The sequence below is a fragment of the Talpa occidentalis genome, unplaced genomic scaffold, assembly GCF_014898055.3.
Source record: "Talpa occidentalis isolate TD23 unplaced genomic scaffold, MPIMG_talOcc4v2.1 talOcc4.5, whole genome shotgun sequence".
Lineage (NCBI taxonomy): Eukaryota > Metazoa > Chordata > Mammalia > Eulipotyphla > Talpidae > Talpa > Talpa occidentalis.
The window spans coordinates 39002691-39029756 of NW_023604861.1; the positions used below are offsets into that span (position 1 = coordinate 39002691).

The 27066-nt window shown below is 44.1% G+C and overlaps 1 long non-coding RNA gene across 2 annotated transcripts in view; it reads right to left on the bottom strand.

Annotated features, from left to right (window-relative positions):
• Positions 1-26245, bottom strand: part of LOC119258508 (uncharacterized) — a 96376-nt gene extending 70131 nt beyond the window's left edge. For both annotated transcript variants that reach the window (XR_008554197.1, XR_008554196.1), the window contains exons 1-2: positions 26103-26245; positions 13345-13440 (exon numbers count right to left, since the gene is read on the bottom strand). This is a non-coding gene — a long non-coding RNA (uncharacterized LOC119258508). The remainder of the gene's footprint in view (positions 1-13344; positions 13441-26102) is intronic.
• Positions 26246-27066: the final 821 nt, after the last annotated feature.

The window sequence follows — 27066 nt, forward strand, 5'->3', positions numbered from 1 at the left end:
GCAAATCAAAACTACAATGAGATACCATCTTACACCAGTGAGAATGGCACATATTAAAAAAAAAAAAAACTAGCAACAACAAATGTTGGCGAGGTTGTGGAGAAAAAGGAACTCTCCTGCACTGTTGGTGGGAGTGCAAACTGGCCCAAGTTTGCATATTTGAGTTTTTTCCTCCAATAGCAAATTGATCACCTGAAATATTTTGTGTTCAGAAAAAGGACTCTTCTCTGAGCCTGTGGAAAAGGTGAGATCAGGGATACATTACACTCAGGTCTAATATTGTAGCTGTTTGTAACCAAGAAAAGAAAGAAGGACAAACCCTTAACCAAGAAACGTGGCCAACCCTGCCAGACAAATGGGCTGTCTTCAGAGAAGCATACTGACGAGCAGGCGACCCATCCTTGGGGCTGTCAGCATTCCCTCTCCTAGCCAGGCAGTTTGAAGGCTTGCCTGGGCGGAAAAATTACATTGGCCTTAGTTCAAGCTTCCTTATTCTCTTTAGCTGACAAGTCTTACAAAGAAATCAAGAACCAGAAAAAATTAAAGGTTTGCCTATTTTTCCTCATTTTCAGAGGTTGTACTGCTTCTAGGAGTCATCTTGAAGTTCTATTCTCAGTCTCTTTCTCCCTGCACAAACATATCAGTAATTGTCCTATTAAATACACACCTGAACTAATTTACAAAATGTGAATATAAATTATCCAGCAAATCATATTAACACTGTGAATAAATGTAAGGATGTTCATGTGAGCAGCAAGCCAGCCTATTTCTAGATACCAAACACCAATGTAAAATCAATTCACGTCAGTGCAATCAGGAGCCTGGCACTGTGCTGTACACTGACATTATAGGACTGCAGGTTTCAGAGGCCAAAAAGGGTCAGATATCAGCAATTTAATATGGTTCTATTTCATACAAAAGTCAGTGACTTTACAAGAGACAAGCAATGTGCTAAAAGGGCTGATGGAAGTAACTGGGGAAGATCCCAGAAGGAAGTAGAGTTTTTGCCCACTTAAAAAAAAAGTCAAATATTATACAAGTATTGAAAAAAAGAAAAAGTTGTCCATAATCTTACCTTCTAAAGATAATTTGTGTTAACTACTGTTTAGGGTATTTCTAGACTTTTCCTATGCTTATGCATTTATTTCTTTTCTAAGACAACGTGTTCATACGACTTAATGTTTTGTGACCTATTTTTTTTTAACTGAGTCACATATATTGAACATCATTCTGTGATTTATCAGTCTCATTTTTTAAAATTTAGGACATTTAAAATGTTTATGCTTGACACTTCAAAAAGAGCTATAGTGCCCATTTTTGCACTCAGATCTTTGAATCCTTGTATATCTTCTTATAACTTAAAATTTCATTATGGAATTGCTAGATTAAAAGATGCAAACATTTCATATGGAACAAACATTGTCAGATTAAAGGAAATAGATTTTAAACTGGCCTTGAAGATCAAGAGGAAAGAGGGGGAGACAGGATTTTCAGACTTAGGTTATTGTGCAGGCAGGAATGGACACAGTGCAGGTTTTCTATGATCCAGCAGACCGGGTGTAAGGGACAGGACTGACCACAGTGCGGGTTTTCTGATCCCATGCAGACCGGGTAAAGGAGGAGTCAGAGTCCTCAGTAGTTTTGCAGGTCTTTTATTGGGGTTCACCAGGCATATGGCAGGCAGGGGTGCTGGCTGGGGGGCTGGGAGGCTGGCAGGCCTCCCAGCCCCCAGCAAGTCTTTACTCTATCTGGGCTCTCTGGTGTTCTCTGCTTCTGCGTCGGCTTCTCCTTCAGGTTCTGCTGCTGCTGGCTGGGGCTGCTGGCGTCCCCCCGTGACGCCGCCCTTAAAAGCACAGTCTTAACTCAGCTGAATCCCATCTACCTATGCCCACACCCTATTCCAGGTGCCCGCCATCAGGCATGCATTCAGGACAAGGATCCATCATCTATCCTGATGGTGGAAGGGCAGAAAAGCCTGACATTTTCTTTACCCTGCACCGGGTAAAGGAGGAGTCAGAGTCCTCAGTGGTTTTGCAGGTTTTTATTGGGATTACAAGGTACACGGCAGGCAGGGGTGTTGGGGGGCCGGTAGGTTGGCAGGCCTCCCAGGCCCCAGCAGGTCTTCACTCTGGGCTCTCCAGCCTTCTCTGCTTCTCTCTTGGCTTCTGCTGGCATCCCCGTGACGCCGCCCTTAAAAGCCCAGTCTTTGCCCAGGTGAATCCCATCCTACCTATGCCCACACCCTACTCCAGGTGCCCGCCATCAGGCATGCATTCAGAACCGCAAGGATCCATCATCTATCCTGATGGCGGGAGGGCAGAAAAGCCTGACATTTTTCCTTACCCTACAGTTAGGCATGAGAAAGAACACAGACCCATAAAGGGTCCATGGCGTGCTGACTCCTGTAACCTACAATTTAGGGCAGTGGCAAAAGAGGCCAAAAAACATAGTTTGGGGATAGCTGTATCTGAAAGAACTGGGAAGCACCAGGTTTTCATTGCATCTCACTTCCCATCCCTGCCTTCTTTCCTCAAACTCATACCCATCACGGTTATTAGTGACTGAGCTGTGACCAAGCTGAAGGTAGTGGGTGTGACTGCAGCCCAAAGTGATGCAGAATCTGTGCTGGCTGTCAGCTTGTGAGGAGGGGGAACGTCCCCATTCCCTCTACCTAATCCTGAGCCCCTGCCCCCCAAACACTGGCCCTTAGCTAACCACCTGGACCTGATATCCAGGGTTTGCGTCCAGCTCCAACATTCACAACAAGCCATTACCTCCTCTGTGCCTCCGCTGGTAAATGGGGCTGATGATAGCATCATGCTCTATAGTGTTGCCATGAGAATGACACAGAGGTTACACCTACAAAGCTTCAGAAGACTGCATCTGAGAGCTCCAGGATAGTGAGTTCATGTGATTATTGATATTCTGTGGCAGGCTGTAAAGGCAGGACTGGATACAGGGCAGGTTTTCTGATCCCATGCAGACCGGGTAAAGGAGAGTCAGAGTCCTCAGTGGTTTTGCAGGTCTTTTATTTGGGTTCACCAGGCATATGGCAGGCAGGGGTGCTGGCTGGGGGACTGGGAGGCTGGCAGGCCTCCCAGCCCCCAGCAAGTCTTCACTCTATCTGGGCTCTCTAGCGTTCGTTCTGCTGCTTCTGGGCTTCGGCTGCGGCGGCTGCTGCTGCTGCTGGTGCTGGTGCTGCTGGCGTCCCCCCGTGACGCCGCCCTTAAAAGCACAGTCTTAGCTCAGCTGAATCCCATCTACCTATGCCCACACCCTATTCCAGGTGCCCGCCATCAGGCATGCATTCAGGACAAGGATCCATCATCTATCCTGATGGTGGAAGGGCAGAAAAGCCTGACATTTTCTTTACCCTACAGTCCACCCCCTCAGGGTTTTCTGCCATACAGTCTATACATATATACACAATTTTCTAAGCAAACAAACAATGCAGCCATGGCCCACAAAAGCAAATACATCAAATAACAAAATACAACATAACAAAATACAACAGAACACAAATAAGTCCAGGCAGGGCACCAACCAAGTGCAAAAGACAATTATTGGTACCAGCAGATGAGCCACCAAATCTGCTGCCGAAGGCACTGCTCATACGAGGGAGGGGAAATCACACACGGCATCTGCTATAACACACCAGGAGCCGTCAGGCTTCCTGGCCTTCTCTAGCTGTAGTCTCGGCTACAAGGCACACACAGCATCCACCCCCAGGATGCACTAGCTCTGGGATTGGCAATTTTATTCTGTTGGGGGTAATCGCCAACCCTCAGGGTTTCTGTCTGCAGTCGCTCCAACATTCGGCCTTCACAGCCACCCATGCGACTCACAGACCCCTGCTCTCAAGCCAACCCACTGCACAAGCACATGGGTTGGGGATCCAAACTTTGCATTTGGCTTGGGCTCCACCCCAAGCCACATTCCCCACCCGTCCCCCAAGGACGGGCTCCTCAGCTCCTCACCCTCACTCAAGAATGAGCAGGGCATCACCCATAGGTGATTTTACGAGACTCACAGGGCTTCAGCATACCCAGGCTGCTTAACAGCCGCTTTAGGGCTTCTCAACTTAGCATCAGTACCAGCTTTTGCCACCTTAGTTGGCTTTTCTCCTCCACCTGGCCACTGGGCATACACAGGCTGCTTTTGGCCATCTAGGCCCACTGGCCACCCCCAGATTCTCAAAAAATAAACATAACCTGCTAAGGTCCTCCGCCTTCTGGCGGGATTGTCAGTCCAAAATCATCAGTTCATCAGTCTATCAGTCCATTGGCCTCTCCCTGCTTCAGCAATGGCCTGCTGCCTCAGGGGTCATTGGCTGGTCCTTTCCAGTGTCGTTGGCTGGTCCTATCCGGTGTCGTTGGCTGGTCCTTTCCGGTGTCGTTGGCTGGTCCTTTCGGGCGTCTCCTTCACGCCAGGTCTCATCCTATAGCTCGTGGACGTATCCATCTTCTATACCGCCATGGTGCCTCCAGCGTCGTCACAGGCAAAGTCTGTTCTCCTTAGTCCCTCCAGGTCTTCGGAGGGCTCCAATACCCATCTACATGGATCCTGCTGACTTACGCCAATTGTAAAGGCAGGACTGGATACAGGGCAGGTTTTCTGATCCCATGCAGACCGGGTAAAGGAGAGTCAGAGTCCTCAGTGGTTTTGCAGGTCTTTTATTTGGGGTTCACCAGGCATATGGCAGGCAGGGGTGCTGGCTGGGGGACTGGGAGGCTGGCAGGCCTCCCAGCCCCCAGCAAGTCCTCACTCTATCTGGGCTCTCTAGCGTTCGTTCTGCTGCTTCTGGGCTTCGGCTGCGGCGGCTGCTGCTGCTGCTGGTGCTGGTGCTGCTGGCGTCCCCCCGTGACGCCGCCCTTAAAAGCACAGTCTTAGCTCAGCTGAATCCCATCTACCTATGCCCACACCCTATTCCAGGTGCCCGCCATCAGGCATGCATTCAGGACAAGGATCCATCATCTATCCTGATGGCGGAAGGGCAGAAAAGCCTGATATTTTCTTTACCCTACACAGGCCATCTCCAACCCCTCTCCTTTTCTATGACAACAATTCAACAGCTCTTAACATGTAATAAAGGGATGAACACAGGCTTCAGCAATCAGAGGTCTCACATGTAAAATAGAGATAACACTACAGGGCTGTTATAAGATTCAAGATGAGGATCAGAGGGGCTTGGAGCCCAGCTGGAACTCAAGAGCTATGGCTGTTAATATTACCACTGATGTTATGAGAAATGCCCATTTGCAACCATACTGGCATGCATGAGTCTGCTGTGTGTCTTCAAAGGCCATTAATGCCCTGAACGTCCCTAAGATGACAGATAGAAACAAAGTCCATATGAGAAGCCATTCATCAAGTAATAAAGCCAGAAGTGTTTAAGGTGGAGAAGAGCAGCTTGGAAATCAAGGAGGCCATGACGGGAACAGAGTGCAGGTAATAGAGGTATGATGGTTAATTTCATGTGTCAACTTGACTGAGCTACATAATGCTCAGAGAGCTGGTAAAACATTATTTCTGGGTGTGTCTGTATGGATATCTCTGAAAGATATTAGCAAATGATTTGGTAGACTGAGAGTTCAAGAAGAGTACCTTTGTCAATGCAGGTGGGCATCATGCAAGCTGATAAGGATTTGAATTGAACAAAGAGGCAGAAGAAGGATGAATTAACTCTCACTTCTTGAGTTAAGGTCTTGAGTTAAGACCTTCTCCTGCCCTCAGACATTGAATATTAGCACTCCTGGTTCATTGGTCCTTCTGAATCAGGCCAGGATTCTCAGGCCTTTGAACTTGGATTATACACCACTGGCTTCCCTAGTTCTCCAGCTTGCAGACTGCAGATTGCAGGATTTCTTTGTTGCTGTAATCCCATGAGCCAATTCCTATAATGAAGATCCTCTTCTACGATAGATAGATGATAGATAGATAAACAGATAGATAGACAGATAGTTATAAACATAGATTGTCCGGAGCCGTCCGGAGTATGTGCCGTGTTGCATATACGTGCCATGTGTTCGCTTTACCGTTTCGCCTTCGGAGAACCACAGGTTTTTCCTGTAAAGCACATGAGACTGGGAGGTACGGGGGGAGGAGCTACAAGGGTATAAGAGGAGAATGCGGGAGAGAGAGGGGAAGAAGAAAAGAGATTTAAGAGGAGAACCACGAGAGAGGAGGCCAGGGAAGTAAGAAAGACAGGGAAAAGTAAAAGAGAAGGAAAAGGAAAAATAAAGAAGCAAATGCTAGCGTCAAGTTGTCAAGCCCCTCATTTCGATCCTCAGCCCTTCTCTTTTTGTGCCTCCGAATCCCGCGGGTCGGGACAATATAGATTCCTTTTGCTTGGAAGCTATGTAATGGGTCTTTCCTTAAATTTGAATGGAGATGTGGTGAAAGAGAATACACAATCCTTAGATGCAGAGAACTTGGGAAACAAAGTGTGTATGGAGATCAGCAATCTTTAAACCGGGGAACCTGAGCCGTGGGGTATACAAAGGCTTTCCAAAGAATATGTGGGCATAGATGGTTCTGAGGAAATTAAGCTCCATGTCCTCCATTTCCATGCAAATTCTGTCCTAAAATTAATCCTCCTAAGAATGTGTCTATGTCTAGGCCAAATGTCCTAGAGATTTTCTTTTCCACCTCCTCCTTCACAAGCACCATCTCTCTTTCAGCTATTATTTTGTTGTTGTTAAAATACCTAAGAGCATACATTTTCTATATTGGGGCACAGTTTGCCCTAGAGAGGACTCTTGCAAGTCTCCCCCAGGGAGCACAGGAAACAGATACCAGGAGAGGTTTGCTGACATCGTGTGTGTGGTGAAAGGTAGTCAGATAAGCCTGTCACCACCCTCCATCACATCAGTGGATCAGAAGGGCTCCTAGCACACGATGAGCCGTGTTCTGTAATCGATGGGAAGTTGTCAGAAACGATTTTTTAAATGAATTGCTTCGACTACATTGTGCCTTGAGAAAAATAGCCCTGTATTCAGAAAATCTCTTTTTTTAGAGAGGCAATTTCAGTAGCTAAATATTTGAATGTAGTTAAATATTTATAGATTCACAATGTTAAATATTCAGGTTACCTCTGGTAGGCAGATATTTCATATCATCAGTCATAGCCTCACAGACTCATGTATCTCTCATTACCTGCTTCTTTAGTTATTCTTTTAAACCCTTTCAAGTCATCTAATTGCTCTAGCAACTGAGACATTTTTATCAACTCCTGTTAATTAAAAGGCTTGGCTTCCAAGGCTCTATGGCTGCAGCCAGAATTTTTCAAGGACTAGCATTCCCTCCAGCATGGCCTTTCACCCACCTTGCTCCCTATTTCCCCCATCACAGCTACCATCTGCAGTCCCAGCCTGAACTCTACGCTACTTTTTCCTTCTGGGGAAAGCTCCTACTCTCCTCTCTATTTGAAAAAGGAAGGGACAGGCTTCGCATGTGGGTCCACTTCCTCTACCATCTGCAGGAGGCAGAACACAATTTAGGGAGTCTGGAAGGTGTTCCGTCAATCTTACATTTTGAGTCGAAAGTAACAGGACTGCTATTTGTCATCCACGTAATCCACTTTTTTGATAATATAATGACCAAGGTGAGTCCTCCCCACATTCCTTCATCCTTCTCACAACTCATCCTCCCGTTCTGATAACATTCACTTCCAGAGAGAAGCATGATGAGATACAAAGAAGGTCTAGCCAACACACAGACTTGTTGGTTCCAGTCCAGGGTCCCTGAAACTAACCCCAGTTCCTTTATCTTCCTCTTTTATTCTGCAAACAAGTGTCCTTCCAAGTGTCCTTTCTAAAAAAAAAAAAAAAGATTTATCTATCTATGCACACAAGAACCAGGGCAGAGGCCAGAGGTGCAGGGGGTGAAAGGATTCACCAGAGACAGAGTTGGGAACAGAATGGGCAGATCTACTGAAATACACTGCCAAGGGGAGCAGTGGGCAAAACAGGAGCAGTCTACTATGCCGTGTGGGCAGCTCCCTGGCTGGCCAGGATCGAACTCGTACTGCAGAGGCTGTGGACAGATTCATAGTGCTGTGCTTAACCCCTTGCACCATGAGGAGGCCCCCAACAATTTCCTTTTTTACTCAACTGGTTTCAGTTGGATTTCTGCTCCTGCATGGCACACTGTAATAATCAATGAACATATATGCAATGCATAAACTTCTATTCCTTTATAATCTCACTGCTAGAATATCTAAGTGGTCTCAATTTTATTTTTCCACAAAGCAGTAAGGTGCCTCTGATATGCATCACATATCAGGCAGGCACAGAGGAATGAGATCCTCATTCAGCAGAATTAGCAGGCTCTCTTGCATGTCTGATGCAAGTCACTGCGTTCGTGAACTTGCTGTCCAGAGAGGGCACTCACAACTAATTATAAGAACTGTCATAACAGAGGGACAAAAGACTGGCCTTGATGGCTCAGGATGGGAACAATGACATCCCACTGTGAGAACAGGAAATGCTTTGTGAAAGATGAACCAATTTCCTGGGGTCCTAAAAGATAGCTGAGCTTCCAGCAGGTGAAGATCACTAAAAGAAGTATTTCAGCCAGAGGGCTAAGGGAAGCAAAAGCAGAAAAGCAATGAAGTACTAGGCTAGCTTGCAGAACAGAGTGCACCCAACTGGCTGAAGTGTCAGGTGTGTGAATGTCAGGAGAAAACTCAAGGAGAGGAGGCATGCCATTCTGTAAGGCTGCCTTGCATGAGCTCAAGAGTGTTCTCTTAATTTAATAGACAATGGGAAGAAGTCACAAAATGTTTCTGTGTCAAAGAATGACGTGATCTGAGGCATGCTTTAAGAAGATTAATCCAGCAGCATTATGTAGGGTAATTTCAAAGGCAGAAAGAATGGGGGCAGAGAAACTAGTAAGAAAGCAGATGCAATCATCTTGGGCAAAAGATAATAAGGGATTGAACGAGGACGATAGAGATGGAAGCAGGGAGTTGATGGATGAGAGAGACACTGCAGAGATAGAAAGCTGACAGGATTTGACAACTGTAAGTATAAAATCCTTCACACAAGTGTGTATCATTCTTATTTGCTGTTACTTAAGGTAGTCAAAATTTGCAGGCCATCTGTCATTGGTGCTAAGAATTCAGTCGGATTTTATCCTCACTTAAAGTAGGTTGCCATAAACCCAGAGACATCAAGCTCACAGGGTTGTGCTGCAGGGGATTGTCAAAGACGAGCATGACCACAGTTAGTCACCTATGGAGCGCAGCGCCTGAGACAGCATCAGCCTTCTACCCCCAACACCTCCCTAAGCGGTACACCTCAGTAGTATCACTGAACTGCATCACTGCATTCATGAGTTGTCCAAGGTTCCAGAAGGGCTGTGTTGCACTCAGAGACAAACCTGCTTCAGAGCTGCCCCCAGGGCAAGCCCAGATTTCAAGCAGGGGGGCAGAGTATGGGCTTGAAAGGACAGGAAGCAGGACATTGCAGTTCCCAACACAGAGCAAGTAGCAGATGCACAGTAAATGAATGAAAGAATGATTCGATAACTGAACAAATTGCAAGATTTCTAGAAAGTTCAAACTTTCCGTGAAAATCTCAACACCAGTTACCCCATCCCTCTACCAGCATCCTAGCAGCTCCCATCTTCTGAAGCACCCCAGAAAAACTGAGCTCTCTATGGTTTAGTCACAGCTTGAGAAATGACCCCAACTCCAGGGGAGAGAAGCAGGGAAGAGGTAAGAGGGAGGGAAGAGCAGGGATTTGCATAGATGTAAATCCAAACCTGCTCCACCTCCACCAAGAGTAGCGAGAAGCACTGCATACATTAAATAATCATTTTTTAATTTAAGTTGGTAAAGCATTTGGGAATATCAACAGTGAGAACGACTCTCACAACCAAATAATAGTCAGGGCGCCCACCACAGTGACTACTTATGTCTCAACACTTGTTTCCTTCCTTATCATCTCTCTGTTGCTTCAAGCCCCGATTTGATGAATCTCTGCACCAGAAAAAAAAAAAACTTATTAAAATTATGCTGTCAAACTGTGTAATTTTACTTTATCTTGCTTTTAGCTATTTGCCAAAAAATACTTCCTCCCCAGACCCAGAACTCCAAGCTTGGAAACAACACCTGCCTCAGGTCCTTCTGCTTCCTACTTGTGCAAACAGAAGTATCTCATATAATAGTGAGGTCTTCAAAGGTTCAGAGAGAGAAATCTCTTGTTGTTCCCCCTTCTCTAACTACATACAGGTAGTTAGAAAGCAGATACATACACAGATACCATACACAGGAGGCATTTTGAGGGTGAAAATTTACAGTGATCAGAATTCTGCCAGATCACATCCCAGAAGCCCCTGGGGCCCGTGGGAAAATAAGAGAAACACACATGAAAGAGACTTTGATCTTTATCAAGTTGTGGCTGCATCACTGATCTCGGGTCTGCAAATGAACTAAATGGAAGAAATTCAGGATCTTCCAAGGAGACCCTACATGAACCTGGACCATGAAAGGTAAGGAAACTAGCCAGTCTTCAGGTAAAAGAGGGCCATTAGCAAGAGGAGATGGTACTCTCCCTGGAGATCATGTGGCCACTGGTGAGACTTGGCCTTCAAGATAGACGAGACAAAACTATCCCAAGGTGGCACCAGTTTTAAGAATGAGTTGGTGAAAGTGCCTTTAGGAAATCCTGCCAGGCAGTGCTGGGGCAGAGGAACCAGGACAAGAGGTTTGGGGGTTTAGAAAGCAGTAGCAGCTAAACCAATTGTGTTGGTGAATGTTAGTGAAACTAAGATAAGGAATCAGCACTCTGATCATATTCATCTCCTCAACCCTGAAGTGTTGTTAGCTTTGGATTTGTTTCTCCATGCATTTCCTAATAAGATTACTTTGGCAAAAGTCCAATCTCACTTCAGCTGAATGAAGGGATGTAAGGATGCAGACAGATGGACTAACCGTAACCAACAGAGACCAGGCTACTCCCCAGCCACTTGGAGGACTGGTCACCATGGCAGCTGCTTAGGTAGAAACAGGGTGGAGTTGGTAGGAGATAAAAAAGAAATACAAGAGCTGGAGGCTAGAGATCCTGTCATTTTGAGATGCTCCTTATCCCCTCTTAGTTGCTGTAGTCTCTCACCCTTGTTGACTACAATGAAGAATGTAGGCGGGGCCCTAAGGAGAGAGGTCAGCGTCCTAAGCACTACTGCATTCAGACAGAATCAGGCTCAAGAACTTGCTCAGTCACACTTTGCTGAGTAATCTTAGATATGACATTGAATACCTCTAAACCTGATTTTTTTTTTTTTTGTTAAAAGGGAGCAGCATTAGTGTCTACCTCATGCTATCTTTGCTAGAATTAAATGAGATAATATATATAAAAGGTGAGTGGAATTTTACTGCCTGGTCAGCCCTTCAGCCTTTCCCTCCTCTTTTAGGGAAACACCCCCCCCACCCCAACACTCTCACCATGGCATCCTTATGGGAATTGCTACCTTTTAACATGACCTTGACCATAATGACTGACGAAGGGGCACTCACCCTTTCCAAGTGTACCAAGCACAGATACAGCCAATAACTCTAGTCATTGGTCCCAGGATGAACACGGGTCCAGAGCAAGTTATGGGACTCTTCAGAAGAGACAGGACGTGCAGAAGTTGAAGTCTCTGGCCCCAGTCACCCTGCCTTTCTGTGGTTTGACCATGTGCTGACTTGAATTGTGTTTATGCAACCAAAAGAATCCTACATTGGCCAGACGTGGTATGTTTAAAGTGACAGATTATAAAATGTGGAACTGGTTGAGTTAAAGTCAGGTAGTTTTAATGAAAGTCTGTAAATTCTTTGACCGGCCAAGAGATGGGTTTTTATTCCCTGTCCTGGGGAGGGCTTAGTGACTGCCTTGATGAATGGAATGTGGTAGAAATGACACCTTATGGCTTCTGAAGTTAGGACAGAAAGAGTCAAGGAGCTTCTGCAATTTCTGTTGGGACACCCACCCGGGGAGCCTTCAGTTGCCATGAAAGTTCAGATCCACAAGGCTTTGGAGAGAGACTAAGAGGAGAGGGAGGTGCCTGTGAATCCCAAGCAGTTCTGGCCCCAGCCACTGGGATCTTCAGCCCAGGTGCCCCTCACGGGATGAAGAAGACTTTGAGAAGACTCCAACCCCACAGGTACTCTGAGACCATGTGTGAGGACTGCCTAGATGAGCCCAGTCATCCCCAGAATCATGAGATGATAAATGATTGCTACCACTGGTGTAGGGTGATTTGCTGTGCAACAACAGATACACCAAAGAGCAAAAGGCAGTTGGTTCCCTTCATTCTGACTGCAATCTTGGGTAAGAATCAGTTAAGCTGTTTGTTAAATGATTACCTGCTGTGTCTGGGGACTCATTCCAATGAGACTAGAGCTTTAGGGACTTGGGTAAGCTGTGAAAAATTAAATGTTCATATTGCAAATAAGCTGCAGGATCATTAGACGCTACATTTGGAGTTGATGAAAAGGAATGGACATCACCCAAGTTGTGGGACTGTGGGGTGGTAGAGAAGCGGACAAGTTCATATGGTGCTTGAGTCCCTATTTATTGATGTAACAGCTTCTCTTTTATCTTATACCTATTTTCCACCACTATTATCAGCCAAAACTTCACTGCCAAAGCTGTTTGATTTGATTATGTGCAACCAAAAGAATCTTTAACACAGTTTCAGGGACACAGAAAGCTGCCAACAAATGTTTTTCACACGTATGTTTCCCACTGCTGTGCTTCCAGCAAGAAGAAGCAAAGTCAACTATGCGTGAAAAAAGTCCACGCTCCTGTAGCAGTCAGACCATGAAGTCAGCTGACCTGTCACCCTACTGGGAGCCCTTCAAATGTAGGGGTGCCCAGCTCCCAGCCCAGATCCCTGAATGAGGGTTGTTAGGGATGAGGCCTGAGTGCCTTGTGTTGTTAAAATTCTATGAGTGGGCTTCTTTTTAAATAAACACAGGTGTTTTTCTTCACTTCCTCCTAAAATCTGATAAAATGCCTGCAAAAGAATTAAAGAGCTAAAAATATGCAAGAAAAAAAAAACCCAGGAGGAGAGCCAACAGCAGGTGAGAAACATCAATAACATTTTGTCACATGGAAACTATATGGGCACGTCAACAAAGGAAGCTGAATCTAAGTGCCTTCTGGGGGATGCAACCAGAGGCAAGCAGATTTGTACCCCAGGACCCCAGAAAAGTTCAGGCATGCACGATCTTATTATGTACCTCTGAAAGCAGAGGTACAAAGTTGAACTGAAAAGAGGGAGACTGAAACTCTGCCAAAGAAGCAGTTTGTTCCCCAGAGGTGTGCTCCATCCAAACAGCCAGACAAAAACACTCACCCCACTAGACAAAAGAGGAGGTTCACTCTCTGGAGAGGATCAGCGAGCCAGGTGGTAGAGTCTAGGCCATAGGCGCAGGAGGGCAAGACAGTGCATCTAGGAAAAAAGGAACATTAAAATATTGCAGGCTGAATGCAAAGAACATCCTGGCCCCTTCCCTTCTTGCTGCCCAAATGCTAGAACTAAATTTAAATCTTTTAGAGTACACAAAAGGATTTCCCTTTGTAAAAACTGATAGGCCCAAGGGAAATACCCACAGATTAAAAACATGTGGGTGTCCCCAACAAAAAGACTAGTCCCCATTCATCGGCAGCACCAAGTTTTCCATTTAGCTTCTCAGGGGCCCTCACTTAAATATCAGTGAAAGTCAAGGATTCCAGACAAGAGTCCACTATAGGAAGAGACCAAACCAATAGCCAGACCAAAGGAAACTGGGAGAAACAAAGGCAATGCAGAGAATGGAAGAAAACTATTCTAAATAATTAATGGGGACCTCCCTGGTGGCGCAAGGGGTTAAACACTACACTATGAAGCAATCCGCAGCCTCTGCAGCATGAGTTCGATCCCTGGCTGGCCAGGGAGCAACCCACATGGCGAAGTAGACCTCCTCTATCTTGTCCGCTGCTCCCCTCAACAGTGTACTTCGGTCAATCTGCCTGTTATGTTCCCCACTCTGTCTGGTGAATCCTCTCACCCCCCGCATCTCTGGCCTGTACCCCAGTTCTTGTATGCATAAATAATCTTTTAAAAAAACTTTAATGTCTTTACTGATATGAGAAGGCATTACATCAATGAAAAATGCTATTTTTTAAATAAAATTTTTATTGTAGTACCATTTTATTGTAGTAGCATTGTTGTTGGTATTTGGAAGTACAGGATGTCCCCCCGCTCAGGTGTAGTCTCTGAGGCACGCCCACTACCCAGGTGTCCGCAGTACCCCCATAGTCCATGCGCTCTCTTTCCACCTTATTTGAACCCCTCTCCCACCCTCTCTAGATGCCACAGGTCTATGGTCAGCTTTCAAAACTCTGTTTTAAGGTTTGTTTTTGTCTGCCCCTCTGTTTGGTTTCTCTATATTCCATGTGTAAGTAGCACCATCCAGTACTTTTCTTTCTCCTTCTGGTTTATTTCACTTAACATAATCCCCTCCAGTTCCATCCACATTGCAAATGACATGAGTTTATCTTTTTTGATCACTAAGTAATATTCCATTGTGCATATATATCATGTCTTGTTGATCTAGTCATCTGTTTTGGGGGCACTTAGCTTGTTTCCATAGCCTTGTTATTGTAAATCGTGCAACAGGAAACATAGAGGTGCAAGTTTCCTTTCAAATTACTACTTTTGTACTCTATGAGTAGATACCTAGGAGGGAAACTGCTGGATCATATGGGGAAAATGCTTTTTAAGAACCATCTGAGAACAAGAAATATTGTATCAGGATAAAAGTAGATGAAAAAATTGTGAATTATATTTTAATGGAAAATAAGAAAAGATGAATGGTCATTCAAAAGATATTGCAAAAAGTAAAAACATAAAGATATTGATGCCACCCCTCAAAAATAGTACAAGAAAAATTCTTTAAACTGAAGGATGCACACTTCCCTTTTATGAGGGTAGGAGTCAGAAAACCCACTGTCAAAAAACACTGGGTTATTATTCATCTTATCTTACCTGCTTTTGCAAGAAATACATGGAATGATAAATAGCTACTACTTACTGAGGGCTTGCTCTGTGCCAGCATTTACTGTGTTAAATATACATTATATCTCATTTAATCCCTTTAAAGCAGATTAAAAAAACTAACACTATAAAATGTTACATAATTTTATAGGCAAGATTCAACCCAAGACTGTCTATCCTCTTGTTATGCTATGCTATTTCTTGTCTATTAATGCCAACTGTACGTACACACACACTCTCACATACACAAAAAGAGATCTTTATCTGTGCGTCCCTTGCTCTTATTTCTTGGGTGGCTGCTAACATGTTTTATTATTTGCTGCTCTTTGGTTGTTTTTTACTTTTTAGAAAGACTTAGTCCTTTATGTCACTTCGTATTTTCAACTAAATTGGCAATTTTCTGCTTTATTCTTGGAAACTTTGCACAGAGAAATGTAAAAAATAGATCAGTCCTTGGGTCTGTCACACCAAATCATATGGCCCTTTAACCTTGCAGTCATTTCTTAGAAATCAAAACCCTCTAGAAAAGGAAAGTCTTCTCTTTGTCCCTGTTTGATTAGGTAAGGATCTGCTAAGGACTTTTCAGCGATGTAGAAAAGTACAAATACTTGTTCTTTGCATCCTCTGTGAAATGCAGAAGCCAGCTTGGGAGCCAATATTCAAAGATCTTAGGATAGAGAAAAGACTACCTTCACCAAGAAATGTTTTATTTGAAACTACACAGATAGTGTCAATAGTGTCACTTTGGGCTTCTCTCTAAAAAGTGGACTGAGGCACCCTCTCCAAAAAAAGGTAATGACAGAAACATTCAAGACATGTTGGCTATTATGTGACTATTATCCTACATTGGCACTAAAAAGCATTTAAAAAGCCCATAAAATGCCTCAAAGGTTACAATGTTGCTACACAGCAAGAAAAGGACTACCTTCAAGGACACACATTTAGGTGATTTCTTAAGCTCTATCTGTCCATTTGGGTTTCTGAATGTGTGTGTTTCCATAATGTCTCTGAGGCTACCTCACGCTCCACCAAGAGTCTGCATAACCAATGCCCAACTTCTAGCAGAGACCATCTCTTTTGAGTTTCAAAGGTGAAAAGAACAATGAGGGCATCAGGGCTGGCTCCAAGCCACTAAGTACCAGCTGTATGTTGCAGAGAGATCAGAAAACAAGGGAAACATCAAATACCAGGAGAAAAGGCGGTATAATGATGGACCAACTTTCAAGAGTGTCCTGTCCTGTAAAGTGGCTGAAAATAACACTGTGGTAACATGAGAATAATATTTTCTTTTTTTTTTTTTTTTTTTGGTGGGACCCTCGCAGGTGGCTGGGGATCAAACCAGCGCTGCAGAGGCCGTGGGCAGCCTAGCAACCCAGCAGTCAACTGCTCCGCCACCAGGGGAGGCCCGAGAATAATATTTTCTTAAACCACCAAATTACAATTATTTTTATTACTTAAGGGATTACTAGAATCCTGGAAATCACCCGCAGATTGAACTAAATGACAACACAGGTATAGAAGTTATTAAATTATTCCAAAGTGACATTTCACTTGAATGTTTTTAAATTTTGTTCTGTTGCTAAAATAACAAAGTACTTTGCAATTTACCAATTTTTTCACCTCATTTTATTATGTCAAGATAGCTTTGTAGGATGAACATGTCTGCCATGATTTTCTTCGTTTTTCAAAAAAGAAGAAAATTAAGGCCCAGGAAAGTCAAGAGCTATGTCAGAGTTCATATAATTAGTAAGAATAATGGCTAATCTAGTATAGTATTTTACAAGATACAAGCACTTTCAAATTCATTATAATCCATGAACTCTTCCTCACAGTCTTATGAGAATATTAAGACTAGTAGGCTCATCTCTCAGAAGTAAACTGAGACTCTGAGGGATGAGGTTTTCACAGTTGTAAGTTACAAAACCTATCCCACATCCCAAACCTCACCCTCTTCCCATTTGAATTGGAATACAGATCTACTGACTACAAATCCACTGCACTGTCTACTAAACCAATCTCTTGCAGATGATGGAGAAATGAATCCTCTTCATCCTTGACCAGCAACTGTTGAACCAGATAGTTTGCAAGTCTTTTCTAAATGGGGTATTAGAACATTATACCCAAAGGTTAATTTAAATCAATTCACATATAGAAGATGCCATCAAAAATGTAGACATCTTAAGATGTATGTAGATAACCAGTAGTTGGCATTTTATATCCAACCAAGAAAGGTCATGGCTTTAGAAGACCAAAGACCTAAATATATCTTGTAAGGCATGCTGTCACTAAGCTCTGAACCAGGCCAACATACTGAATTGAAAGCACAAAGGTAAAATAGTGTGAGTGACATTGGGGGGGCCTCCCTGGTGGGGCAAGGGGTTAAGTCTCAGCACTATCAAGCTATCACCAGCCACTATGGCCTGAGTTCTGTCCAGCCAAGATGGTGCAGCAGACCTTTCCTGTCATGCCAACTGCTCCCCTCAGCAGTGTATTTCAATAGATCTGCCTGTTCTGCTCCTCATTCTGTCTATGGTGAATACTCTCACCTCCTGCATCTCTGGCCTGTACCCCAGCTCTTGTATGCATAAATAAATAAATCTTGAAAAAAAAAAAGAAAAAGAAAAAGAAAAAAAAGTGACTAGTCACCATCTACAAAATGGCGAGCTGTCCTAAGTACCCTCAGAGTACCCTAAATCAAGATCCAGTATGGGAGACAAGAGTACATCTACTAACAAAGCCCAAAAGTTAAGTCTTAAGTTGGCATTCCGTCACATTCCCTGGTTTTTTGTTTTGTTTTTTTGTCATTTCAAGTTAACTTTATTTTGGCATTGATTTTGGTGTCTAATATAATTTCATTTTTCAAGCAAAATTTAAAGACTGTCATTTCTACACACTTGAACCAAATGAGAAAGAGCTTTGGTGACAACTATTTTTATTAAAGTTCCTTATGCCCAAACAATAGAGCTTCATTCATCTGAACTGAAAGACAAGTTTATCAGAAAATCTGTAAGTTGTTTCACACAAATCCCCAAATGCTGTGAATTGTGCCTCTCTCCAACTCCTTTCACAGATCTGGCTTCAGCACAAAACCTGGCTCAGTGGGTTTCATGAAACCAATCACCAGATGCCATAAATATCCGGTGAGTTTTGTGTTGACTCTGAAAATACCATACACTGTACTTAATCTTTTTCATGCAATATGTTCATTAGTTTAGTTTCCACATTCCGAAAGATTAGAAGTTTCATATGTGTTAAGAGTATACATTTGAGGAATCAAAAAGACTTATTGCTTTTCAAATTTTATACAAAATGATAAGTAGTCCTTTCCATTTCAACAGTTTTACTTTCCTAAATAAAATGAAGGCAGAGATGAAAAAAGCAAAATTTAATACTGGATTGCAAAAGTCTAAAGGTTTTGTTTTAGTTTATTGAATATTTTGTAACTAAAAAGATAGTCTTTGAATTAACACCAAATCTCAATGTCAATGGAAATCTTGGTCCCAAGAGAATTGATGGGTATTTAAAACAGGAGATAGTTCATATGCTATATGTAGTATAAATCTGAGAAGCCACTTTCTTAGGGAATTTGAATTGTGGCTTAGTTGCTATAGAGGACTTCTTTACTTTAGAGAAGGTAAAGCAGGTGCCTATGGTGATTCTCAGATTATGCATTTGAGTTTTGAAGTTAAATAAAAAGTTAGGAGACTTTTTTTTTAAAAGATTTTATTTATTTAAACACGCACTGGGTACAGTCAGAAGCACGGGAGGGTGAGAGAATTCACCAGAGCCAGAGCGGGGAGCAGAGCAGGCAGAAGGACCGAAATACACTGCTGAGGGGAGCAGCGGGTGGCAGGAGAGGTCTGCGCACCATGTGGGATCCTCCTCCAGAGGCTGGGGAGCAGCCGGGAATTGAACCAGTGCTGCAGAGGCTGCGGGCAGCTTCGCAACCCAGCGCTCAACCGCTGCGCCACTGGGGAGGCCCAAAAAGTTAGGAGACTCTTGATTGCTCAGATTTGTTTTTGTTACAGCTGTTTCCAGGAGAAATCGTATTTTTTGCCATCTGTGAATTGGCAATAACTTCCAGCTTTGCTTTATGTTGCCACATATGTTATCAGCTGTCTTCTATTTCTCATACTTGATATGCTCCTTTAAATCCCTAGTAAAGATACTTTTCTTGTGCTTGCCTGTGTTAAAACCCATCATCTTGCTTTGGCTATTGTGTGTCTCTAGTTTCCTGCATATCTGAACCCATTTAATTCAGCACCTACTATGAGCCTGCCCATTTCTGTGCCCTCAGTAACCCTTCAGAGATAGGTTTTGATGTCCCAATTTTACAGGTGACTACCCTACGGTCCAGAGAGATAATAAATACTCATCTGCAGTCACAAAGCTGATCAGTGAAAAAGCTGGAATTTAACCCCAGGGCTACCTGACAATACAGCCTGGCCTATCTATTCCAGTGTGCTGCACCTAAATGATGTTTGCATCTGACTGGAGCAGGAAAAGGGCTATGAGCAACTAAGAGCCTTAACCATGTGTGTATAAAGATCACATGCATCACAAGCAGGTTTCCAAGATCATCAAGGTCAAACTTGTACCCCAACCAGCAGTTCTCTCTACAACAGTCCAGGTACAGTTACCCAGTCTGGCTAGAGTTGCTCTTGAATGAAAAAAAAGAAAAAAAAATGCGGTAAATGGCTCTGGATATGATCATATATCTGCATAAATATTCATCCAGTGGTTGAGTTTCTGTAGCAACCTTCTATTTGGGAACAATTGTGCAAACAGCCAGGCTCAGGTTGGATCTGAAGTATTCCCACCTGCAGAAGCAGGCACCCAGGAGAGATACAGCAGCAAAGTATAATCAGGAATTGCAGTCCTTGTTGCTGTTTATGTGCCTTCCTGGGACTTACAATCTTGAAAGTGGTCCCCAAAAGAACTGAACAGCATCCTTTTGAAAATGTGCAAACAACATCAAAAATATAACGTAAATTCAAACCAAAACTCCACAATTGCACCAACCAAACTAATCATGTTTTCATTCTTCTTGCTTCCTGCTAGTCTGTGCCCACATGTAAACATAATTTTTAGAGTTCTAATCAAGTTTACATGCAATTTGCTATTCCACTTTGCATGCTTAACATTATATCATAAGCATTTTCTGTTGCCACACAGTCTGCATAATTATAATTTTTAGTGACTGTACGATAGTCCATCAAATTGACACACATAATTTACTTAACTGCTCACTCTTAAGTTGTTTCTAGACTTTATTATAAATTACTCCACAATGATCATCTTCATTTGTATTTTCTTCCCTTCTTTTGGGTTATTTCCTTGGAGTCAGTATACTCTTTTAAAAAATAAAGTCAAGGGCCTCCCCAGTGGCACAGCAGTTGAGTGCTGGGTTGCGAAGCTGCCCGCAGCCTCTGCAGCGCCAGTTCGATCCCCGGCTGCTCCCCGGCCACCAGAGGCAGGTCCCACATGGTGCGCAGATCTCTCCTGCCGCCTGCTGCTCCCCTCAGCAGTGTACTTCGGTCCTTCTGCCTGCTCTGCTCCCCGCTCTGGCTCTGGTGAATTCTCTCACCCTCCCACACTTCTGACTGTACCCAGTGCTTGTATAAATAAATAAATAAATAAATCTTTAAAATAAAATAAAATAAAGTCAATGCAAATGGATTCTGCTTTTAATTTTGTGGCATACAAAAGATTCAAGTTCCTAGAATGTTAAATGTCAATTATATCTCAATTAAAATTTGCAGATGCTGATGCTAATTAGTAGAATTAACATCAGGTGTGGTTGTTCTTGCACCTATTACTTAGCATTTAGGTATCTCACAACCTTGTGTCATATATAAACTACTCTCAATGAGCTTACTTTCTGAGGAAAGTAAAAAGAGAATTTTAAAAAGAGTAAAATAATTTTCAAATCTTCCCACCCCAAAGAAATGCCCTTAATTTTTGTTAGTTTTCTCTTTTTTAAGCCTGCCAAGTTTACCTCCTGTAACTCTTTGAATATTTTTAAGCTGGAGATTGGGGTCACTGGATTTGTTGCTCAGGCAGGTTACTCTGACTCCAACCTGGAAGGTGGTCTGGAGGGATGGAGTGTATCGATGTGGTTAGGAAACCCCAGGGCTAGTCCAAGCAGGATATGCGAGCAAAGCAGGGGTAGTCAGAAAGGGCCAAATGCAGGTGACACTTAGAATGGTCAGGGCTTGAAGAGCAATTAGCTTCATGGATTAAACAACTATACTTGTTTGCCAGTGCTTTGGAGATTTTCAGTGATCCTGCCTCTTCAGGTATGGGGATAACAGATATCTGCTACCCATTTGAAGTATTCCAAACCTCTGAGTTCATCTGCCAAAAAATGCATCCATAAAAGAAAAATATATCATTTTAGTTGGCATCAGCCTCTGGTTATAAGGTAACCTGCTCCTGAATGAATGACACTTTAGGATGTCATCCACAACGTGGACCATTGGTCTGTTTTTGAGTATCACATGAAATCAGGCATGTGAACTCTCTTGGTAAGCTTGGAAGTACTGATACACTGATGTTGGAGGCATAGGGGTGGGACCAGAATGAGGAGGCGATCTTGTCACCAACTGTTGCTGACTGATAGAAAGCAGAGCCTGAAATGAATGGGACTCAGCATAGATAAATCTTGATGAGTGTGCCAGAAGTGCTGTCTTAGTCACCTTGGGCTGCCATAGACTGGGTGATTTAAACAACAGACATTTATTTCTCAGTTCTGCAGACAGTCTCCTCACTATGTCCTCACACTCTATGAAGAGAGAAAACTCTGGCGTTTCTTCCTCTTCCTATAAGGACATTAATCCCATCATGGGTCCCCATTCTCAAAACCTGATCCAAACCTAATTACTTGCCAAATGCCCAACTTTCAAGTCCCATAGCATTGGGAGTCAAGTCTTCAAAATATTAACGTGGGGGGGGGCAGACAGCATTCAGCGCATAACAAAGCACAGGATAGGGGCCTCCCCTGGTGGCGCAGCAGTTGAGCGCTGGGCTGCGAAGCTGCCCGCAGCCTCTACAGTGCCAGCTCGATCCCTGGCCACCGGCGAGGGTCCCACATGGCGCAACAGATCTCTCCTGCCACGCCCGCTGCTCCCCTCAGCAGTGTATTTCTTCGTCAGTCTGCCTGTTCTGTTCCCCGCTCTGGCTCTGGTGAATTATCTCACCCTCCCGTGCTTCTGACTGTACCCAGTGCTTGTATAAATAAATAAATAAATCTTTAAAAACAAAACAAAACAAAGCACAGGATAACAGAGCACAGAGGGAACAACCGGAGTGGGGCAGGGATTGAGGGGAATTCTGAACTCCCAGAACAGGAAGAGACCTGAGGTGGGTGAATGAGGGTGTGAATTCTGGTACTGTCACTTGCTAGAGCTGAATGACTTGGATAGGTTATTTTGTCACATCTCAACTGTCTGATATAAAATGAAGACTCATTCATTCGTTCACCAAATATTTCATTGAATAGCTGCTGTATGTCAGAAACTTTTCTAAAGGCTGGTGATCTAAAGGTGTACAAGACAGACTGAGTTCCTGCCCTTTCCAGGTATACATTCCCATGGGATGGTAACAGCATCTCGAGGAGTCGCTCTGAGGAGTGCATGGTATGATTTACATGGCACAGTAATTGTGCATAATAAATGCTCTTGAATTGTTGGCTGCTATTATCTGTTTCACAGTTTTTCCTGGGGCTGGTTCCATTAAGACTGTGTGAATAGAACAAATGAATAGAAATCAGGGGCATTAACCTGGAGGTCCGTTCATTCCTCGCATCTGTTTGTATTTGCTGTTGTTGATAGAACTTCCAGGGTCACCCCCACATTGCCCATTTCACTGCGTAGCCAGTATCTGGGCTATTTAACCATTCCATGGGCTCCCTTCTCCAATGAGTCCAGAAGGGCACTGCTTATTTAGGAAATGACATGTTCTAAGTTATTAATACATCCCAAATATTAAAATTTCAGTTGAAGCACTGGGAAAATCATGGCAGGATCATAATTTAGGGAGGCCAGGTGGCTAATGAATGCTTGGTGCCCAGGAATATCTTGATTCCTCTGCCCCTCTCTCCCAATTAACAAAAGCGCTGATGATCTCAGGGCTGTTTTTGGCCAGCTGGGATAAATCAGCCCGCTGGCAGCTGCCCAAATGATGTATTTTAAGGGCACAGGCCATGTGGCTCTCCATTGCAAAGCGATTGGGGTCACTGTGTTTGCATATGGATTAACTTGCTGTGCAGGGATCCTACCCACTTACTGTGCCCGTTGTGGGTTGACATGCAATAGCTATTTAGCAATGATAAAGAGATGGCAGACCTAATGACCCTTAAGGATGCCCCCATCTTCATTTCTCTCCATCCAATTTTTACTACTTTCAGCAAAGAGAATTGTATTTTTACAGTCCCTGTTCTTGGGAGGAATTTCTCACAACTGATAGAAAAATGTACCTGCGTGAGCATGGGTGAAGAAAACCAAAAAGATCAACAAAGATGGGTCTTGAAAATGATCAGCTAGGCCTGTTTGCTTTAGTGATTTTAAGTTATAGTTATTTTACATACACTGTTAATTGGATGAGCTGTCCTCTGGAGGAAACCCAGGGCAAATCCCAGTGAATGGGCTCAGGTGGTAATTGCTCTGTTGTGAACAGTGTCTAGAAGTTCCTGAATATTTTGTCTCCATTCCCCTGAGCAATCATGTGTAACACAGAGGAGATGACTACCTTACTCCCTATTCAGCCATTCAATAAGCATTTACCATTGACCTATCATGTTTAACATGACATACTGAACATTGGAAGGGTCCAAAGAGGTACAAGACTGTCCCCAAAAAGCCAGGAATTCGCTGTCTTAACAGAGGGATTAGGAATTCACAAAATAACAAAGCCAGGAATTTGCTGTTTTACAAAAGGGAGTAGGAATTCACAGCAAATAACTATTCACAAGACAGGGTCAAATATTATAGTTTAGGCCAACTGGTCTTTGACCCTTGTGATCTGTGATCATAGGTCCTGGGTTTTCTGGGCATGATCTAATACTTCACTTTCCATGCCCCATAAAATACTGAAGTACTCCCGCAGTCAGAATTCAAATTCCATCTCTTAGGCTACCTTTTCTATCTGGAAGAAATACAAAAATCCTCTGCCAAACCACGAGTTCTTAGTTTTTGCTAAAAATGATAGTCACTGAACAGTAGTAGCTCAGACCATAAGGTGACTGACCACTCATAATTCTGCAGAGGCAGTTAACTAGGAGCATTAGCCCTTTCAGTAAGATTTTTTGAACCTTGGCAAATGTTTTCAATGGCCCTTGCACTGCTTTTGTTTTCATTTATTAATGAACTGCATCTATTCAGTAAACAACAATGACAGTCTTGACCTCCCAGGAGCTTACATGACAGTCTGATGGGGAAAACAGACAAGTAGGCAAAGTGGCAACTTAGAAGGTCATCGAAGACTGTGTGCTTTGAAGGAATTTGGATTTTACTTTTATGGCACTGAGTCATTAAATGGTCTTAGACAGAGGGACAAGGGGATTCAAATTGCACTTTACAAAGCTGATCTTCCCACAGTGCAAAGAAATGGAAGAAAATAAGCATGTAGCAAGGCTGGCAGAAACTGAGGATGTTCTTGTGTCACTCCTGGCATTACTGCCACAGAAAGCTCCACCGAGAAGGATGTCAGTACTTGAGAGTGTAAGGGTGAAATAAAGTCACTGACAAGCTGATAAATAGTCATCTAGAGGGGTGTAGGGACAGGCCATAGCTCTAATTATTTATATACAGTTCTATATCCTGTACAATTTCTATATATCTGGCCATTCAAGTGAAGGAAAAGAGGCAGGTTAGGGAAAGTGCTTAAAGATAACTTAAAAATTAACCTATCTATGCAGATTAAAGTAAGTTTAAGGGCCTCCCCGGTGGCGCAGCGGTGGAGCGCTGGGTTGCGAAGCTGCCCGCGGCCTCTGCGGTGCCGGTTCAATCCCCGGCTGCTCCCCGGCCACCGGAGGAGGGTCCCACATGGCGCGCAGACCTCTCCTGCCGCCCGCTGCTCCCCTCAGCAGTGTACTTCGGTCCTTCTGCCTGCTCTGCTCCCGGCTCTGGCTCTGGTGAATTCTCTCACCCTCCCGCGCTTCTGACTGTACCCAGTGCATGTATAAACAAAACAAACAAACAAGCAAACAAATAAATAAAGAAAACATGCCTCTGTTAAAAAAAAATAAATAAATAAAGTAAGTTTAAAAGGCTCAAAAATGGATAAGTTAAAGGGAGGAAACCCTTCTTTGATAATTGTGAAAGTCAGGTAACAAACCGATCTGTGTTATTTACCATTGGAAAGTGACACTTTCTGGAATGTATGCGCCACCATGCAATGTTTTTCATTTAGCTGATGCAAAAATATTCTCTGCACTATCTCCAAATTGACTGGGCAGCATGAAGTAAGCAAGGAAAAGCAAACAGAACTCACAAGCCAGGTCACGAGCCCAGTGATGTAGGGCTAATACAATTAGCCCCACATCTATGCACTCTTAGCCCCCCTAGGTTGAGGTTATTAGTGTCACCATCAGAAAAATTGAAAGGCTCAGCTGAATGAGTGAATGGAGTAATTGTGTGTTAAGGACATTGTGGGATCCCTCGTCTATTTTTAAGCACTTGTTCCTAAACTCCCTCACTTAAGTGCCAGGGTGCTCGGAAAGCAGTAGTGATAGAAAACTGTGGATATAAGTAACTACAATAGTAATTGGCATTCTATGCTGCTCCTTTGTCCCTCCACCCTCCTGGAAGGCGGCAGCATGGGGTGGGGGGGGCGCTCTACCTATAGTCCCTGGAGACCAGAAGCTGGTTCATATTCTCCAGGGCACTGTCCATTTCCCTCCTTCCCAATTACCCTAGTTCTGACTGAAACAAGGCTCTCAAAGGACAGTGCCCAATGGAGGACAGGTCACTATGGGTTCTCACCCATGTACTCAGGCTCGGGAGACAACAACGGGGTTCATTTAACAAACCGGAAAACAAAGCGTTTCTAAGGCCACTAATAACTGGCTAGCTCACCCCAGAAAGTGTCCACAGTGTCCAGAAGTCCCGAGCAAAAGGTCACTCGTCCAAGATGGCGCCACCCCGCCAAAGAGGGCCTGGAGCTCCCGGCACAGTGGCCAGAAACAGGCCGGGCTCCAACTCACCGCAGCGGGCGGCGCTCGCAGGCGGCGCGGAGATGACGTCACAGCAGCCGCTGCGACGGTCTGAAGGTCTGGACACTCCGGGCTCTGCCCGGGACAGCAGTGCGGGCAGCAGCACCGGGAAGGGGGCAGATGGCGCGCCATGTAGCAGGGGCCGGTGGAGCTGGCCATGCGGTCACCAGAGGCGGTGCTGGCAACACCGGCCTTACGGCTCTTGGTGAGCCGCTGGCCCACACCATCAACAGCTCTTGGAGACAGCAGGCCCGGGCCTTTGGTCCTCCTTTCAGGAGGTGGCAGTGGCAGGATCAGAGGCAGGTGCAGCCGCCCCATGCCTGCGAAGCACTTTGGCGTCTCTCTTTGACGGCCCGGCCGCTGGATTCTGCTGCTTTTGTCTTTTTTTTTTTTCTTCAGAGGTCAAGTTATCTTTAACCACGTTCCCTAACCTGCCTCTTTTCCTTCACTTGAATGGCCAGATATATAGAAATTGTACAGGATATAGAACTGTATATAAATAATTAGAGCTATGGCCTGGCCCTACACCCCTCTAGGTGACTGTTTATCAGCTTTTCTTCAGGGAGTCCCAAGTCCTGCCTTATATCCTCTTTCTGGGTCTCCCAGATACTTACTGGACACCTACGTGAGGGAACCATTTTCAATTCTTCATCACCAATTGGACCATTTTAGGGCAAATCGCCCTTCTGCTTCCGAATAATTCAATAGCTGATGAACACGATTGGTTCACTTAGCTCGCACTTCATTGGTCCATCCATTCTATGATCCAGATGCCAAATATACATAGTGCCAGGCTAGCCACCAAGTCCAACAGGCGCCGGGCCTCT